Genomic DNA, 19,643 nt, shown 5'->3' on the forward strand with positions numbered 1-19,643 from the left:
AAACAACCAGCAACTACATTCTGTTTGTGAAAATGCCATCCATGAAATATGCTCAGCATGGCTCCTGTTGATCACAAGGAACAGAGATTCCTTTTCATCACAGTTACTTCATGACAGAATTCAATTACAACCATTAACAACAGCAGCAAACACTTTGGAAGAGAAAACTAGAATTTACTGGAGTGAAAGTAAACAATATAACAAACATTTATCAAAAACATAGTGGCCATATGTGAGCACAAACTTTTACTGCATTTCATAACTTTCGCTAACTAAAAGATTTCAGGACAACTTCTAACCTATTGGGTACTATAATTGCAAAAAATGTAACAAACTACCAAGAACATTCAGCAAGCAACACTCATGCTCCTCACTTATACTGTCCTCTGTCAGAATCTTTCTTCTACAGTTACAAAGCAATAAAATATTCCAGAAGGAAGGAAAAAAAAACCCAACCCAAACCAAACAAACCTGAGAAGTAATCTCCGGAATCCTGCTCAGAGCAAAACATCCATCCAACTGAACTGAAGAGACTATGTAATTTCTGCATCTTTCAGTCGCACACATAACCATCCCACTAACTTTAAAGCCTGAAAAGTATTTCTAACAATGCCTAAGTATTCATAACATACTTAAGTATCACGACCTTTGGGTTAAGAGACATGATGAAGTTTACACTGAACCACTTGAAGAGGCATGAATTCCTGACAGGACACATTCAACAGATCTCCTGTGGTTCTTGAACCATCAAATATTTTGTGGCTGTCTGAAGTCATGAAGGCTTCTTACCTTGCAAAAGAAACAATAACACTGTCAGGGTACTCTGAGGCTGCCTTGGTCCCAATCTGCACACTAGCTGCACAAATACCAGACCTTCTGCTTGTGCTACCGTTCAGCTTGCCAAAACTGAGAAAATTCAGTCAGAAGTCTGTTTTACTGCCCTAATTCCAAGAATTGGCAAAGACTATTTAAATGTTCATTGTAATTGAAGTGGCTTCATAACCTGCATCTGGTTGGAGTCATGCCCTACAAGACTGTTCAGATGCAGCACTGTACAGGTGACGGTCTTTTCTATAAGGTGTTTCAGCTGACAAAGCCAAGAACAGTGGCTGTCATCACCTGAGAGTTTCTTCAGGTGTGAGAAGCCCCAGCAAACCTGACTGAACACATCTCAAATACTACTTTGCCTAGCAATCACATTGATTGTGCCAGGGGACGTTTGGATTGGATATTAAGAAAAATTTCTTCACTGAAAGGGTTTTCAAGCACTGGAACAGGCTGCCCAGGGAAGTGGCTGAGCCACCATCCCTGGAGGTATTTAAAAGACACTTAGACATGGCTCTTAGGGACATAGTTTAGTGCTGGACTTCGTAGTGTTAGGTTAACAGTTTGACTCAGTGATGATTTTAAGGGTCTTTTCCAACCTAAATTATTCAATTATGATCCAGGACAACTAAAGAAACTCAAAACAAAATAAAGGGTTTTGAGCAGGCAAAAATGTTGACAGAAATCAGTGGCTAAAACAACTGCATCTCTGACACAGCCCACAGCACTAACTTTATTACAGAACGCATGGGTGCACCTATGGGAATAAACATCTCCGCTACTTGACACTAATCAGAGACTTATTTACAGCTCTCAAGGGAGATTTCTTGCTACTGACCTAGTACCAGTATCTAAATTGGTCCTTAAAGCTTGCAGAAACAAGCATGGCATGGAAACATGCTGTAAATCCTATGACCAACAAAACCTGGGCTGGATGGTGCATATATGGAGGCTAGCAGCATCCTTCTGCATTCAACTTTGCTGCTTCCCTGAAAAAAAACCCAACAAAACCCCAAAAAAACCCCAAACAAACCCAAAAAACCTAAAAACCAACCAACAACAAAAAAACAACCAAAAAAGTATCCCATGCCTGTCAGTTTTGTCCTGTGACAGATCTGAGCACTAGGGTAAAAAAAAAAAAAAAAAAAAAAAGAAGAAAACGCAATTCATTCTCATGAAGAAAAAGGTTTTGATTACAGCATCCAAAGCCCTGTTACCAGATGCAGCCATAAACCCTGATAAAGTACACATGTGAAATGAGGAACTAATAGATAGTTCTTCTGTCTGGAAGGACAGGAGATAAGACACTGAATAATGAGCTTTTTCATTACCTAGGTTTTGACAGTTAGATTAATACAGTTATTACCCAGTCATGTATTTAACAAACTGAAACACGTCCAACAAACCCACAGGTATTGAACAAGAGGGAAGCAGTGCAGTAAGGGTTACAGAGCACAAGCAAAGATCCTTGGGTTAGCCTGAACTAGCACAAAACTGAGCATGAAGGAAGCAGCCCTGCAGTTTCCATCCAGGGGACAGATCTGCAGCAGCTGATGGAACAGCTGATCGATAGGGGATTCGCTTCTATAATTATAGCAGTGACAAGCTAATCTCACATATATTGTCTTGAATAAACTTCTGCCTTAAGTAGGTTGTAGCCCAATCTGTCTTGAAGTTGAAAGACTGTCCTTGAATACTGAAACTTGGAGAAATGTAGAAGAAATAAAACATAATGCCAGGACTTCCTTGCACAAAAATCCTTTCCAAGTTGATCTTTTATTTGTTATTTTATGGATGAGGAGCTGGGTATTTCATTATCCCCTCTTCTGCTAGATGTTTCATGGGCTCATGGCAATGGAATATACCTGAAATTACTCCTAGTCTGTTGCCTTCTTAAACTGATCCTTTCCACTGCAGTATTAATGTGTTTCTAGTCTGTTTGTTGAAGATGGAGCCCTTTCTCTTACTTTGTCCTCTTATATTTTATCTCTCTCAGTTAATTTATCTGACAGAAATGCATGAACTTATACCAGCTGCAGCTCTGATGACTTGGTTTTCCTCTCAGAGGACAAAATTTATATTTTCTTTTCATCCTTAAGTTCTTCTCAGAACTGATGTTTCCAGTGTATACCTAAACTGTGACATGCTTTCAAAGTAAGGGCTTTAGTGTAAGTTGCACAATGTTCCATATTGTAAACAGAGCCAGTAAATCTGTTTTTATTAGGAGAAACAGCCACAGCACATGCATCATATCAGATGGATAACTCCCAGCATGACTGGAGTTTTCAGTAAACACAGTAAATGACATACTAATAAAGCAGATGATAGACTTGGCACTTAGAGGGCTTTCTTTTTTTTTTTTTTTAATTCACCTCTTCCTTCTTCCAAATTCTTACTGTACTGGCAAACCTTCCCTCAACAACATATAAAAATCAGACTAAAGAAAGTCAAAATGCCTTGCCAAGGACTGTTCAATGACATGGGCAGGCTTCCACCTGGCTCTTTGCTGATCCCTCAGCTAACAAGGTTAATTAGGTACTAACGCTATCACGGAAAACCGTCTTGAAGCCCAGCCTAAAATTCAACCATTTTATTATTTAGGGACTGTTTAATTTTAGTTTTTGAGCAACAGTCCTCTGCACCATTCTCTACACCCAAAATACCAGACATCTTCACATTCATAATGAATGCAACCCTGTAATATCACTAAAGACAAAATGCCAATTTAATTTTAGTTCCTGAGGCTCTGCAGTGATGGCTTCTGACAAGGTAATCCAGGCATGGTATATTTTCAAAACATTAGATCTGAGCTGGCAGCCCTGGGTAATGTTAACTCTGCTGCTTCAAGTATCCCTGGGTATGAGGACACCAGCATCCCTTGGGTCCTTCTAGTCATATGCTAGGGTTTTCCTCACCTTTACCCTTCCCGGAGCTGTCAATATTTCTTGTTTGCACTGTTTGCAAATCTGCATTTAGCTTGTGCCTGGGTTTGAACCCTGCCCTGCAAGTTTACCAGTCCTCAGGACTTCTGTCACAAGGACATCTCAAGTGCTTCTGTTGTTTCAGGTATTGCTCCCCACAGTAGTCTCAGTCCTGACACTTTGTCCTTCTCTTGGTAGAAGTGTCTGTGACAGAACTCAAGCAAAAATAATTTTGATTAAAAAAGGCAGGAGAGATGAAAATCAGCTTTGTGCTCACTCAAGTCTGCTTCAGCCCAGTACTAGGATTTTGATGATAATCTGTTTGCTTCTCTTTCAATTACGAGATTCACTTTTTCCCTTCAAGGCCATGGTAATGAAAATGTTTCCTCTTTCTTATAACCATTGGGAAAACACTACTAACATTTGAAATAGATGCCGAGCTAAGGAGAACAGGTTCTCACATCCACAGAGTCTCAGACTGCTCTGCCCCTCATTAAACAAGGCTGTAAATCACAGAATCATCTAGGTTGGAAAGGACCCTGGAGATCATCTAGTCCAACCATTCGCCTAGCACAGTTCCCACCTACAGCATATCCTTAAGCTCTAAATCAACCCTACTCTTGAACACCTCCAGGGATGGGGACTCCACCACCTCCCTGGGCAGCCCATTCCAACGCCTAACAACCCCTTCTGGAAAGAAATGTTTCCTCATATCTAGTCTAAACTTTCCCTGGCGCAACTTGAGGCCATTCCCTCTTGTCCTGTTGCTTTCTACTAGGCTAAAGAGGCTCATCCCCAGCTCTCTGCAGCTTCCTTTCAGGTAGGTGTAGAGGGTGATGAGGTCTCCCCTCAGCCTCCTCTTCTCCAGACTAAACAAACCCAGTTCCCTCAGCCACTCCTCACAGGACATGTGTTCCAGACCCTGCACCAGCTTTGTAGCCCTTCTCTGGACATGTTCGAGTAACTCAGTGTCCTTTTTGTAGTGGGGGGCCCAAAACTGAACACAGGAATCGAGGTGCGGCCTCACCAGTGCCGAGTACAGGGGCAAGATCACTTCGCTGTCCCTGCTGGCCACACTAATCCTGATACAAGCCCGGATACCATTGGCCTTCTTGGCCACCTGGGCACACTGCTGGCTCCTGTTCAGCCGGCTGTCAATCAATACCCCCAGGTCCCTCTCTGACTGGCAGCTCTCCAGCCACTCCTCCCCAAGCCTGTAGCGCTGCTGGGGGTTGTTGTGGCCCAAGGGCAGCCCCCGGCATTTGGCCTTATTGAAGCTCATGCAGTTGGCCTCAGCCCATGGCTCCAGCCTGTCCAGGTCTCTCTGCAGAGCCTCCCTACCCTCGAGCAGATCAACACTCCCACCCAACTTGGTGTCAGCTGCAAACTGACTGAGGGTGCACTCGATCCCCTCATCCAGATCACCAGTAAAGATGTTAAACAGGAGTGGCCCCAACACCCAGCCCTGGGGGACACCACTTGTGACCGGCCGCCAACTGGATTTAACTCCATTCACCACAACTCTCTGGGCCCGGTCATCCAGCCAGTGTTTTACCCAGCGAAATGTGCGATTGTCCAAACCTCGAGCAGTCATTTTTGCCAGGAGAATGCTGTGGGAAACGGTGTCAAAAGCCTTGCTAAAGTCAAGGTAAAATACCTGGGAGAGGGGTTAAATACACCTCCTGCTCCCTTTCAACTACCTCCACTTGCTTCCCCAGGTAAGAGCCTTCTCTTGAAGAGCTTAAATAAAATACAAACAATTTTTTTTCTTCTCCTCAAACAAAATTATGTTTATCTTAATGTAGCCTGAGAAGACATGTCTAAACAGAAACAAAAGAATGCATAAATAACAGGAAGAGCAGATAATGTGCTTCCTTTGACACAGTGCTTGCTGCATTTAAGATCATCTGTAAGAGGACTGATTGAAAGCCAGGTTAAATCTGCAAAAGCCAATAACTTTACCCTCTACTCTCACCTTATGAATTCTGAACTAATGTTAAATTTTTTTATGCCTTGTGTAAATTCCCTTTTCTACTGAAAGAGAAGAAAGTACAACAAAAAAAGAAAAAAAAAAAAAAAAGAGGTACCTTCCAGAAAACATTCTTTTTAATTCTCCAAATAGATGTTTATCCAGCTGTCGAACACAGCACTATATCCTCTGCACCAATAAACACCAATTTAATCTTATTTAATGTCTGACCAATGAAGGAGACCAAGTCCACAGCAGTGTAACTTTTTGGTTAAAGCATACAGAGAGCTGTAATATCCAGAGTCATCAGAGAACTGAAGAGTGGAACAGAGTCCCACTAAAGCTGCCACTGAAACCCATTATATTAGGTAGTATCATCACTGGAGTGTACCTCAAGAAAGAGTTTCATTTTATATCTGCTTACATGTGGCAAACGCAGATCCTGGTGAATTAATTTGTTAAAGAAGGTGTTACAGGGCCCCTTCATCTGAACCTTTCCACATAAAATTATTTTACAAAGCCAACTGAACCAAATTTGTCTGTTAGATATGCTGCATATGGACATTTCATTTCTCACAACTAACAGTCTGTACCTAAGACAGCGAGAATGGAAAAGTATTCCAGCTATGAAAGTTGCATGCTTGGCAAAAGAAAAGTATAATGCTTGCCTTTACTAAAAGGAACCGTTTCTTCTTTCTGTTCTTTACATTTCATCTTCCCCAACTCTCTCTTTCAGAAAGCAATGGAAAATAAAGTATTTATTTTCTTCCTATATTCCCCAGTTACAAGAAGTTAAATGAAGTTCAATAATGTTTAAAATTGCCCTCAATTAAATATTAGCTTACAGATGTTGATGCAATTTGTATCTTCAAATTAATCATATCCTGGTATACTGGGTGAGTTGGGATGGTGTTAATTTTCTTCACAGGAGCTGTATGGTGCTGGGTTTTGGGTCTGCGGCTAAGCCAACGTTGATAATTCACTAGCGTTTTAGCCATTGCTGAGCAGTGCTTGCACAGTGCCAAGGCCTCCTGTGTTTCCCACTCTGCCGCTCCACAGCAAGTGGGGTGGGCAAGAGGCTGGGAGGGGGCACAGCCGGGAGAGCTGACCCCAACTGGCCAAAGGGGTACCCCACACCATGTAACAGCAGGCTCCATGATAAAACAGGAGGACAGTCTGCCCAAAGTAGCCACTGCTTGTCATCGGTCTGAGAGTGGGAGGTGGTCAGCAATTGCCTTTGCATCAGTTGTTTGCTTCCTTCTTCCTGATCAGGGTTCTGTAAATCAGCATTTCTTTCCAATTTGTTTTTGTGGCAGGGTACAAAAGGCCATGGAAATAACTGTCTATACTGTGACCTGGATTGCACTGTGGAAGAAACTCAAAGGGCAGTCAAACACAAGCATCTCTTACCAACTCCTTCAAAAATAGAGCCACGTCTTAGGAAGTCAGGGAACATCCATTTTAGGAAACAAAATCTGTAATTTAACTTAGAGGAGTCAACAGCTCATTGACAGACAGACTAAGCAGGGCTACTGTAGTTCAGCAGTCACAACACAAGCTCTGCTAGGCACACATAATGCTAAATGCAGTAAGAAATTGCCTTCAGACAAGTCTATCAAATAATTTCTTGAAACACAGCGCCTTGAGACAAACTATTTCTAGTATTCATCAAGCTGAAGCTTCCCAAGTGAATGAGTCTGAAAATTCAGTTTCCAGCTCTGCTGCTGATCTGAGCTAGACATAAATTGAAATCCATCAGACCATGACCAATTAGCAGATCAAGTGTGCACTACCACAGCCACACTGCTGGGCTCCACCTCCAGCACTGCACCACCGCCTTATGCAGGTGGGCAACTGCTTGGGAGGTTTTAAGTTTCTGCTTGGTAATTGCTAGCTATAAATTCCTCCAGAGCACTGCATAATTCCCAGTGATTTAATCTTTAAAGCCAGAAGTATCAATAAAAATTACACACTGCTCTCCAAAAGCACTACATTAGTTTTTCCTTTACTGACAGGCAATCTGAATTTTAAAAAAAAAGTTTTCACTGCAATAGAAAAATTTTAGTAAACAGTTTTGATAAACCTAAAAAAAGAAACACACACACACACACACACAAAAAAAAAAAATCAATCAACTGAAGATCACCAAGCATTACCCCATAATATCACCTGTTATAACAACATTTGTTATATCTTGATTTTGGGAAGCTAATGCTTTTACCTATACAAATGTGCAGGTAAAATTTACTTACACAAATGTGTAGATAAAAGCAAAGGCCAGCAGAGTCCAGGCATCTCTTCCATGCCTGCTTGTCCTCTACCTTCATTTCACCTTGTTTATCCACTTCCTGTCCTGAAGAGATTACTACCTATTTTATACAATGCTAGAGTCTTGCATATAGCCTCCAGGCTCTAACGAAAAAAAACCACATCAGTAGGAATCAAATGACAAGTTGTATCAGATTCAAAACATGTCTTCATTTGAGCAGTTTTTAAACCTCTTATACACAGGATTTAATTTTTTAATTTATTTATATATATACATGGTGCATATATATGGATGTATATATATATACACACACATGTATACACCCCTTACTCATGTTTTACACATATATAATATATAATATTTGTAAAATTATAGATTATATAACTTACAAAATTTACATATATACATATACTTCATATATATTTTATAGTATAGAACGGTAACTGGTCACCTGCTTCCTCCTCACAGTTACATTCATGTCTCTGTAAAGAAACAATCCTTTTTCAAAAGGTAAAACACTGAGGGTACAAGAAGTAGCAAGTGATGGGAAAGTCCAAAAGAAGAGAGAAACAATGGCACTGATCACACTTCTCAGGAGCACCAGCACCTCACGACATGGGCAGTGGGAGCAGAGGCCTGGAGCACAGGGTGCTGGGAAGTCCCCATGGGCACAACCACAGGACCTGGGAGACTCAGCTCACATGCTTCCCAAAGGAGGCGGACAGGAGCGGCTTGAGAAGCCCACAGAGCGCGTTCCAAACAGAATAGCAGGAAAGAATCCCAATTAGACCATTCCAGAAGGGAAATTTTGCCTTGTAAACTTTCCCACCAACCTTATTACCTCCCCTGCCAACTTGCTGCTTCATAAACCAGAACTGAGGCACTAAAATGACTCATTTGTGGATTTCATGGTGTTGAATAAGCTTATAACTCAGTAGACTTTATGACTGCAAGTCATTTGTATCGATTTATTTACTTCATTAGCGAGGGGAAGATGTAATTCTGCATTGATGGAGAATCGAATTGAAGAAGGAATAGCTGATTAGACATTCTGAAATCACATTTTGAAGTGAAGTTTTCTAATGACATACCCAAAATTAAATACTAAGAGCATAGACAATCTAAATCTATAGTTAATAACTTAAATCACTGATCTTATTTGTAGATGAAGAATTTATGCAGCTGCTTTTAGTCACCGTGTATCCCTACCTGACAAAGCTGTGCAAGACCTGCTGACATAACTATGAAAACTCTTTCAAGTGTTTGAACGACTTCACAAATTTTTACTCCAGTGCTTTGAAGGAGCTATGTTAATGGAGACCAAGTTTCCTGGAAACACAGATAAACACTCACTGCACACAATGCAGAAACATTGTGCCTCTGAAATTCAAACCATTTTGTCATTTGACAGCCTCTCCAACAGCACACTGACATAATACACATTAAAACAATAATTTGGCGAGTATGAAACATCATATTTAAGTGAGAAATTAATCTTCCCAGATTAATAGATGTAAATATTTAATTTTAATGTACAAAAATTAAGAGAAATGGGAAAAAGAACCAAGTCTGAGTAATAATACCACCTTTCCATTGGGCATCTCAAAGTGCTATAAAAAGATAAATAAGTATTACTTCCTGATTTACTGATGCAGAAAGTTGACAGCAAATTGCTCAAGGCCACAGCATGAGCCAGTGACATAACTAAGGAGCAAAGCTCTTTAGTCTCACTCCAGTACCCTGCTATTGCACCACACCTTATCATGCAAATCATTACAGAAACAACAACGAAGAAATCCACTCTCCTGTTGACCTCCCCAACATCATCCTTCCTTTGGTAGCTTTCTACAGACCACTTCCAACCTACCTTCAGCTTTTGGATAACTCTGCCACCTGACAAGGCCTGCAAGGACTGCCTTGAGCATCGCAGCCAGCACCAAGCCCAGGACAGACCGCAGTGCTAGGACATCCCGACAGCTGCAGCACTGTGCAGCCTCCGGAAAGATAACCAAGCAACCGCACCGGGAGGGACAGCGCCACAGGAGGAGGCACAAGGAAGGACCTCCTGAGAGACTGAAATTCTCAGTAGGGCTGAGTCAGCTCTATTGATACCTCATGAAAATCCAGGAATGGACATAACCAAGAATGATGTCAGCACTCAGAGAAAATAATCTGTCATATCAACCTAATGGAGCCTGAATCTTTAATGTGATATTGATTCTGCTAATGTTCCTCCATGCTGTCATCTGGAAGCAAAATACTTCTTTGTTATACAGTAAACTACACTCAGGGTCACGCAGTACAATAGCCAATATCATTACAAAGGGTTTTTTGATTTGTTTTGTTTTTTCAAGCAAGAAAAGGTGCTTAAAATTCTTCATGAGAAGGCAGTCACTAATATTATTAGCATGGGGAGGAAAACAGGTCATGCCTAGTTCCAGTCACTGTGTCTTACATCATCTAAGAAGAAGACACATGAATGTAGCAGTCATGTCCTAAGCAAGTAGGCAAGGCTGGCAGAGCCGTGGGAGTTACAGAACAAGGTGCTGCAGCACTAAATCAACATTTCATTGCTCAATGCTCATTTCAAAGACTCGTGTGGTCAGAGGTTTTGTTCTTTTTTCCATCTCTTCTCACTGTGTGAGTCAAATACAATTCCCTCTCCCTCCCCCAACGGCTAACAGTCCACTTTATCTGTCAAGATTGTGTCTGCTTTAACCCATATGCTGAACATTCACCAGTTCCCACTGATTCCAGGAGAGCTGTATCATTTCTGTTACCAAGCTGCAGACACAAGAATCTCAAAACTGATTGGGGTGATCATGGGAATTCAGGTGGCAAAAGATTCTGCTACTAGACTCCTCCACTAAACCCTAAACATCACCTTGCTCTTTTCTTCTCCCCCATCCCCTGCAGGACAGGAACACACTCTGGTCCCATTCCTTCCCTCCCTCGAATCACAGCCACCTCTCATCTGCCATTTCACACCTTCTCCTATCATCATGATTAATAGAATCCTGTTAAGATTAGGAAAGGATAAGGAAAAGAGAAGTAACAAGCATCTTTTTTTTTTTTTTTTTTTTTTGGGGGGGGGGGGATGGACGACACAGGGACGGTGGGATGGGGTGGGGAGACAGATGCGGGATGACAGGACGGGGGTTGGGATGGGGATGACACACGGATGGACAGGATGGAAGGACAGGGGGGCTGCAACCCTACCAGGTGTCTAAAGAACTGTCTTCTGTCCAGGTTTTTGAAACTGCAACATTCGTGCTTATTCATCGTCTTTGCCTTTTATATCATAACTGCAGACAGATGAGCTCATTAAGCAGAAAACATGGTGAATAATCGCATACACCTCAGTATGGTGTATCTGAGGCTATTCCTCTCTTCCTCCCCAACGTTTGATACGTGCTACCCCTCCCACTGACTTCCTCTGCTAACAGCAGGGACCTTGGCAGGTTTAGAAAGCTAACACAATGAGAAAAGCTGCAACAATGCACTTTTGGTCCATCTACCCCTTTTTTCCAAATCCAGAGCTGGCCTCTGAGCCAGATCCCACTTAAAGAAGTAGCTGCCCCACTTCTGAAGTGCTGAGAAAATCTTCATCCTACAGACAGCTGTGAAAACTCCTGTCAGTGAATAAATTATGAAATGCCTTTTTAAAAAAAAAACAACAAAAAAAACCCCCAACCACAAACAAACAAAAAAACCCTGTAGTTGAAATATACAAGATCAGTCATAATCCTGAAAAATAACACCCCCATCTGTCAGATGCACAAAGCTGTGAACTTTATATAGAAACCATACAACTTTCCTTCAGAGAAATCCTCCTGCCAAACCTGTATCTTTTCTCAAATAGTAACCTGCCTTGTTCTCTGGCTCAGAACGCTCTATTTTTGGACAATGCCCCACTACAAATAAGGATTGCTTCGTTTAGTTTAAACTTTATCAAGCTGCAAACAGGTAAAAGTCTGAGAGGGAAAAAAAGTAATCATTATTTGTCAGTAAAGGGACCTCTGCCAGATGGTCAAAATGAAGTTTAGATACATTTCACCTCTGAGGGAAGTTAACTGTGCAAATGTAGTTGTTCTAGACATTATATGTACATTTAAAAAAATATGCCATTCATAAGATGTCCTATTTTCTTCAGAAATATTCATGCAGAAAAATAATTTTTAAGATTCATAGTCAAGTGTAGTCAAGCTTTAACATGCATTCATGCATAGGACATGGATTCTGTGTTATCACAGGGAAGGCTTTTTTGGAGGTTTTGCTGGATTTTAATTATTATTTTTTTTTGAATGGAAAATGCTCTCATGCAAAGAAAGACTTGTGGACATCAGATCTTCATTGATCCTGGGAATTTCCGCTCTAAAAGTAATAATATTGATACTCTTTAGGAAACAGTTAAAAAAAACAAACAAACAACCAACTACTTTGCTTTTTAAATGTTACCCAAATAGTTACATTATCACTGAACTAAAGATGCTATAGGGAAGACTCACATAAACGAAGTTTATTCCAAGCATAAGACCCGCAATCCTATGTATAACAACCACAGGTATTTGTGATGTTTAGAAATAAAACCCATTTATTTTACTGAACCATTTTACTCATTACTTTACATGCAATTATTTTTCTCAGGAAAAAAACCCACATCTAAAACACACACTAAAATTTGCAAAATCCCATCTCTGCTTCCAAGTACTTAAAGTCTGTGGTTATCTTAAAATGGTTTAGTGCTTTGGTTTGGTTTTTTTCATGTCTGTGTAGAAGATACGACTAGGGAATCCTTAGATGCACTATAACTATTCATTTTAGTTAGGTCAGTCAGATGTGTTCCTGTTTTGTATCACAACTCAAGGGTGCCAAAGAGTCTGTTCCTTTTTCACTGAAGTGAGCATAGGAAAAGAATAATAATTGAAATACTTTGTACAAAACTTTGTCTGGGTCATCACAGAGCCAGAACACCTATAGGGAAATGAATTCACTCATCATAAAACAATAACTTTTCTTCAAGAAGATTCTCTAAACAGTTTCTATCCTTCATGATTTATGAAGCTGAGTCACTGTGCTTCCATGGTAGTTTAAATAGAATTTAAAAAAAAAAAAAAATTATCTAGTGCAGTATCAATCTTCCCTCTTGCTCTTTAATTCCTCAGAGCTTTTATTGCTACCAACCTTTCTGGCACCTTTCAAGCTTACATTACATAGAAAGATAAACAAGTCCCTCCCATCCTCTCCATGAACAGTAATGATGCTACAGAAGCTAAGCAAGCAGGCAGGAAACTTACTTCTCTAAAGTCCAGAGAATGCAGTCCTGGGGGCAAGGATTTCAGTGCTAATGCCCAGGTGCTCTGTGAACAGTTTACTCCCAGCTGTGTTGGCTCCTAAAAGGCATGTAGTGTCCTGCTCCAAGCAGAAATAACCCCACAAATTATTATATCATGGTAAGAGTTTAAGCTATGAGCTTTACCAAACTGTGATCATGCACAATACTGATGATTTCCATCCAGCACTGAAATGCTGGGGTTTCAACCCCAAGCCCCAAATTAAGGTTGACATATGGTGATTCCCACAGCCTTTCCCAAAAGGGGGGTGAGTTTGCCTTTAGGCTTCCCTCCAGGGTGGGGCCGGCCTTGCATGAGAGCCATTGGGTAAATGAGCCCCAGGTGTCCCACATTGAGTAAACAAAGGTCAGGTGTCCCACTTGGGGATAAAATCTGGGACCCCTTGCAGGAAGGGGCAGTGTCTGTCTGTGAGGTTGATGCACTTTGCGGAGTTCTCTGTTGGGGAAGGACCTCCTGCCTCCCTGGGACTGGGCTCCAGTCAGGTCTGGCTTTTGTAAACGTGGGCTATGTAGAGATTCAGTATGTGGCTTCCTTGGTCTTATGTATTTGGCTTGTTGACTCAGTTGTCTCCTGTCCCTTCTATAGCAGACTGCATTTCACCATTTGTTCCACCCCTTGTTGGTTGTGTGGTGTCGTTGTTGGGGTCAGTGGGATTGATGTCGATTATGTATAATCTGACTTGTTTGTACCCCCAGCACTCACCCCTGTACTGATCCTTTTGTATCAAATACGATTTGGTTATTGGTTCATCTTTATGCTGGCTGTGTCCTTTATGCTAGGTCTGATAACTGGCAAAACAAGCACATGAAGGAGCTTAGCAGGAAGTGGGATGCAGTCCCTAGATATTTTTTTCCCCTTTTATATGCAACCACAAGATCTAAAAAAAAATCAGAAATTGAAGGGGAAACTAAAAGCAAAATGTGAAAACATTTCTAGTAGTTTCATAGGATGGCTCAAAAGGAAGAAAAGAGCTTGCACAGACAAAAATGTAAGCGGTGTAATTCAATCAAGATGTACTTTGCAGCACAAGTAATGGGTTTCAGGGCACCTTGCAGCACTAAAGGAACAAATCAGTTTACAGGGAGGGAAGTCTCCCTCACATTCCAGCTCAACAGTGTAAATAGCTTCACAGACCTTTACCATGGGTAAAGTTGATAAAAGAAATTGAATTAGCCATGCTAGCTCAATTAATTATACACAAAGTTAGACTAAGAGAATTAGTGAAAAACTGCTACAAAAAGCTAATTAGATTAGCTACTAAGAATAATAGTGTTATGGATTGCTTTAAACCTGGACAATTAATAATTTTTTTCTGCAGGTCTTCATTATTAGATATCACCTTTAAGTAAAAACTGTCAGTATTTTTTACAACACTCTAAAAAGTTTTGGTTTTTGAAAAATATGTATTATTTTGAATTATTTTAATTTAAAAAAGGTATCATGGTGATTATCCATTTTGCACATACATACCCTGTCCAGGCCAGTTTCCAGTACCCTAAATCATTAGGGACTGTAGACACCAACTCCCATGTGCCATATGAAGAGAGCAGGAGAGGTCAAAGGCACTGATACTGGTCAGAACAAAAATGGAAGATACACCAACAGGAACAGACTTTACACACATATTTGAGGAAAGACAGTATGCATTTCAAAGCTGTACTGAAAAACATTTTGCTATGAAAAACACTTCATAGATCACCATTCCTAATTAGATTCTGGCAATATTTGCATTACTTAAAGTTTCTTCTCACACTGCTAAGTGTGCATTAACTCAGCACGGACTTTCTTTAAACACTGGTTCAGCAAATCATGCAACTTTTCTTTAAGCTAACCAGTGAACTTCCACCATGTGCTACCCTGTTTCTCAGTCACTTCACTCCCTTGGCCAAGAAAGCTATGCACAGTTTACACACACCCCCATTCCATCTGCAGTTGGTACAAATGCTGGGGTATCGAAAGCTTGCCCCGGGTGGTGGGGAAACGTTGACCTATTTTGTATGACGTGAATTTCTCTTCCTGTATTTCCTGGTGCCAGCCTTATTTTTCTGTTATGCCCTGAAAACACCTAAAATAGAAATCTGTTTAAAGAGTCTAGCTCTTTAAGTGGTTGCTGGGCCACATTCTCAATGAAAGAACATGAAAGATTTCTAAAGCAGCCTTCCTGAGGCTTCTGAGCCCTGTGATAATACAGACACAACAAAGTACAGCAGCCTAACCTACAAATTACTTTGTGAAAAAATCCTATTGTAAAACCTCTTGTCATTAATTATAATTCGGTTATGGTTAACAGCTTTTTAAATTAAAGATATTATTTGCTAATGCAAGCTAATCTATTAGCTAACAGGATCAGAAAGAATTTCACAGAGGATCACAGGTAGAATTTCATAAATTCTACATGCAATCTTATACCAGTTTCCAAAAAGCAAAGCAATTTTGATTAAGTAAGTGCACCTTTTGCCCAAAGATTATGTGTGTGTGGCTTCCATGAGCAGGCCAAGGTGCACAGCTTGACAGTCCAAGACAGGCACTTCCAAGTCTACTTCTATGAGCAGCCTCCCCTGGTCTTCCTCCTCCTGCTGACCACCCATTCCCACTTTCACACTCCCATCAGAACTAGGATGCACACAACTGTGCTGACTGGCAGATTAGGGACCCAAAAAAGCCATGTCATTACTCATCTCCAAACAAAACAGCATTTAATTCAGTTTTCACTCACCAGCGATCGTGTCTACTCTTTGGTAAGCTTGTTCTAGGTCAATAGGTGTGAGCTAGAGTCCTACTTGCTTTACCTAGAGCTCTTGACTACTTCTTTCAAGGCAGCAGCTCTAAAAGCAGCCCTAAAAATATAAGGGATGAAGAGAGGATTTGTTTGTAAATGTTATTTAAAAAACCAAAGTCTACAGAATATTAGTATAATTTACAGGTATTTGTCCATACTCAAACTTGTTTTCCATTTTCAGTGAGATTTGAAAGGCTGTACGAGCCAGGCAAAACCCACCTATGCTCTCTAACAGCCAGCAATAGCTGAGCCCGAGGGAAGCTGCTCATATGGAGGCAAAGCATGCACCAAGATGTCCTCAAAATGCACACTAGCTTGCACATCTGAGGCTTCCTGAGCCAGAAATACTATCTTCCTATTTAACAGCCTTCAACAGATATTTCTGAAATCTGTTCTGTCACTTTGTGAAACAACAGTGCCACGTGACAAGCTCTACAGCCTAACTACATTGCACAGAAAAGGATTTCTTTCATGTGCTTTGAATCTGTAGCGTACTGATGTCTCTAGGATATTTTCTACTCTGCTCATTCTAAACTTGTAAATAGAACAATGACAGGGTAGGTCACTGATTTAAGAGTGTTGCCATCAAAAGAAGGAACCAGGAGATAAAGGAGTGATTACTCCAATTTTGTACAAACAATGCATGTCTGATTAACACTAAAGAGACTGATAGGAGGGGAACATCTTATACCACAGGATGAATGATTGTCTGAGAAGAAAACTGGCAGAAAATGGGGAAAAGATAATGGCGGGGGAGGGGGGCGGGGGGGCATGTGGAATGTGCGGGTAGGCTGTGACCTCTGACTCATTTTAAGATCAAGAAGACATGACCACCATCCCCCACCACCCCCTTGAGTTCGCACAGAAGAATGAAAAGACACTGTAACTTCAAATAGAGATGAGGCATGTTGTTAACCAATGAAGGCCAAAGTGCTAAGAAACTAACCAACGGTCACTACAGTTAATGTGTATTCGTGTAGTCTGAAGTGTATAAACACAATGAAGTTCTTTTGTGTGGTGTGCTAGCTTTGTGGAAGTCACACCTAGCACCCCACTCTGTACAGACATGGAATAAATAAATACCTCTGCTCTTCATCTATATTGGTGTATTGCACACCAGGCAAATGACTTCACGGGTAAGTGATCCCACTTGAGGGACAACACTACATACTACCTCATGCTGCCAGCTCTCTGCAGAGATGCTGAATTTACACATGCTGTAGTTACCATCACAGGGCAGCTTTTCTACTGTGACATTTTGAAACTGTACGCTCAGGAACCAGACGCTGCCTGTTCCCTTATGAATCCCCTTCACTAGTTAGCCCATGAAGCTGCCACTGACAGTGTCTAAAGCTCAGTTTCAGTATTTCATCCCAATATGACAGGTACTCAATCCAGACAGACATTAAGGTACATGGGATGAGGTACAATGAGGTACAGTCTCTCCCATCTTCCTCTGTAGCACTGTTGGCATAAGCACACTGGTGGCAATAATAGAGTCCTACTGTCATATTTTAATTTTCTTTGCCTAAACTCACTGGGATTTTATGTTACTTATGGCAGGCTGATGATCTGACTTGACTTTAAGCTTTAGCATACAGCACAGTTTCTCTGTCAGCTCAGCCTGTCCTGACCTTCTCTGTACTTTGACACCACATTATACCATCATTTGCCAGCATCCTACCACATTTAAGATGCCTATTACGTCAATATCCTCTCAAAGGCAACCATTTATTTCTGCATTTTACTACTTAGGTTTCTGGTATTAGTGCAGAAATACGTATACCACGTTTTGGTTTTATTTTCTTCTGTGCATGTTTAAGTAACACTCTGGTTCTATTCTTTCCTTCCATTTCCTACCTAATTACTGCTAAGAGACAAGAGGAATTACAGAGAGCACGGTAAAGGAGTTCCTGCTTAAGTTTTGTTCCCAGAACCTCTGGATTCACTGTGCCAAGGATACAGGCAAGATACATTGACTGGGTCCTCTCCCTCCCTTCCTAGGAACCTGTCCAAACATCTTGTGACGCCAACCATCAGCCCAACACCCAGTGAACAAGTTACCAAGTAGTCCTTCCTTATATAACAGAACCTGGTTTTAATATATTTCTCATAATTTAATATTTTGTTCTATTTTGAAAGGCTTGGGAGGGGATTTTTCAGTGCAATGGGACATTACAAGAGGAAGGACTCATTATTACACTCAATTTCCTCAGCACCATGTCACTGCCTTCCTGCTATTAGACCGGGACTGCTAATTTGGAGATTGGGCTGCTATCCTTAGGTCCCGACACACTCTTCAGTGAGCTTCTCTGCCTCATTTCCCCCTCCCTCAGCAACATCAGCATTGCTCAGTTAAAAATGAACCTGTCCTATAAGAGCAGTGTCAGTGAACCCCTCCATTTCCCCACTTCAGTTCAGCCACCCTCAACTCAGAAGAGCTTGGGCTCTGAGAGCCCTGGCTGTTCTCAGAGGCAAAGATAAACCATGTTTTAGAAACTCAGAGAAGGAAATTGAGAACCTATTTCTCCCTTGGTGGCCTTCTGCCTGCATTTTATTTAGAGGGACACATTGCTAGTTTCGTCTGCATATACATGATCCTTTTAGCTACATTTTTTCATGTTTCATTGACGATGCTGGGGAGTGAGAACTTACTGGCCTTTGACCATGCAACATATATGGATTTAACTGGCTTTCTAGTTGGATTATTTCTCTGAGATGCAGAATAATCTGAACCTCATACAATGGGAAGGAGAACACTGAAGTCAGCTGAACTGACACCATCTCCACAAGTTGCCTAGGTCTACTTAGTAAAACAACCCTGCTAGAGGCAGGCACCACGTTACTGCAGCTGGAAGACTACATGTAGATACACAGTTTGTCTGGCTTGAGACCGTGGAAAGAATGATTGCCACCATGTTTGTTCCCTTGACCAATATTCACCGATTCAAAATTTGAACAAGATTTATATCCCTTAATACAATGCTCCTTCCCCGCCCCCCCCCCCCCCCCTTCCTCCTCTCCCTTTCCTGCACCGAGATGTGACTTTAGCGACAGTGAGTATACCCAGTAAGTATACTCAGGGAAGATTCCTTAACGTTTCCGTGAATCTGGAAAGGCTGGCAGCTGATACTCCTGAATCTCCAATGACTCCCTGTGCTGGATCTTTCACAAAAATTATAGAGCATTCCATCAATGTGCACAACATAAAACCACACTAAAAACATACAGCAACACATCTTCTACAAGCTATACAGAGTAGCCCTGTAAGCAAAAAGCCAAGCTGCTGTAAGAGAAGCCACAGTCCCTCAACTAGCATCAGCACTTCAGAGAATAAGCATGGGAGCTGGTCTTCATTTCACCACCACTGTATGTCTTTCTCCACAACTCCACTACAACGGTGCTGTCATTAAGGAAGTATTTCAGCTCTGTATACATCATTTTGGGGTACAGGGGGGAAGCCCATATATAAAGACTAGAATGTTAATGTAAAGGAAGCTTTAAAAACAGTTCTTACTGACATTAC

General features: G+C 41.2%; 1 protein-coding gene across 7 annotated transcripts in view; it reads right to left on the bottom strand.

Moving 5' to 3' along the window:
- BICD1 (BICD cargo adaptor 1) overlaps window positions 1-19,643 on the bottom strand; it is a 198,320-nt gene that overhangs the window by 139,239 nt on the left and 39,438 nt on the right. The window contains exon 1 of one of the 7 annotated variants that reach the window (XM_074902063.1): window positions 9,852-9,958. The exons of the other annotated variants lie outside the window; for them this stretch is intronic. The gene's annotated coding sequence lies outside the window, so the exon portion shown is untranslated. Of the gene's footprint in view, window positions 1-9,851; window positions 9,959-19,643 lie in introns of those variants that run through there. 7 annotated transcript variants of the gene reach the window in all.

This window comes from Athene noctua, chromosome 3 (genome assembly GCF_965140245.1).
Source record: "Athene noctua chromosome 3, bAthNoc1.hap1.1, whole genome shotgun sequence".
In the NCBI taxonomy this organism is placed as follows: Eukaryota; Metazoa; Chordata; class Aves; order Strigiformes; family Strigidae; genus Athene; species Athene noctua.